Raw genomic sequence first — 1,087 nt, 5'->3', positions numbered from 1 at the left:
TGCTCCGATCAGATATGTCCCTCTCCGGTTGTCCCTATTTTTTCATCGATGATCATATGGTCCTAGAGTTTATATTTAGGTCTTTGTTCCATTTTTAGTTCATTTTTTTATATGGTGTGAGGTATGGGGTCCACTTCTCAGACAGCAACGTTTGAAGAAAATCTGTTTCGGTGTGACTTTGCTCGATCGTGGAACTAAAATTTTCACTTGAAAAAACCTGGACAGGCTGAGAGTGAGTGTCTGTAGCATCTCACCTCAGACACAAAGGGGTGATGCTTTGCCCAGAACCCCCAACTCTTTCTGCCACTTTTCTTCCTGTTTCCTATTTCCCCTGTACTGAGGTCCTGGAAGACTTGATGCAGCCCACGAAAGGCATTCCAATGTTGAATTTAGAGCCTTTGGGACTCTCAGTACCCTGGGCCTGAGATTATAGTGGTCATCATAGTTGCTGAGAACAGCCCTTCCCTCCCTGCCCCAGGGTTCCTGCTTCCCTCTTCAGGAAGGTGCCCGGGCTATAGAGAAGTGTAGGAGTGTCCGCTACCAGGCCTCTTCCCTACTGGGTTCATCATGCTGCTCCCAGGCCTCAGTCCCTTTTCATACCTTTATTCCTTTCTTTTTTTTAACCAAAAAAAAAGTTTTTCTTACCAAAAAAAAAAATAAATTTTGGGCAAAAAAACAAAAACAAAACAAAGGGGTGATGCTTTTAGTCTAAGTACCACCCTTGCTGCGTATTGGTCATTGTGATTTTTTACGCTTTATTTATGTAAAATAACATAACCATGGCTCAACAAAAGAGAATGATTACCAGCATTAAATCTAAGAGGAAAACTGTGAGGACCACGATAGAGAGAAAGAAAGAAATCATTGCAAAATTTGAATCAGATCGCTGCTTGTCTGATTTGGCAGCTGAATCCAACATGGCTGTTATCAATATTTTTGGAAAAAATGTTTTGATGAAAGTGGCTAATGTAGCAAGAGGTGTGAAACCATTAACCACAAACTGTGAGGAACAGAAGGATTTCTCTTAAGTTGTCTCCCCAAAATACCAGACTTAGCTGCGTAAGAATGACTGTACAATAGGTGATCA

The sequence above is a fragment of the Echinops telfairi genome, unplaced genomic scaffold, assembly GCF_000313985.2.
Source record: "Echinops telfairi isolate 266 unplaced genomic scaffold, ASM31398v2 ScPeMD7_5;HRSCAF=22, whole genome shotgun sequence".
NCBI lineage: Eukaryota > Metazoa > Chordata > Mammalia > Afrosoricida > Tenrecidae > Echinops > Echinops telfairi.
The sequence above is the reverse complement of the archived record's forward strand: the minus strand, read 5'-3'. Positions refer to the sequence as shown.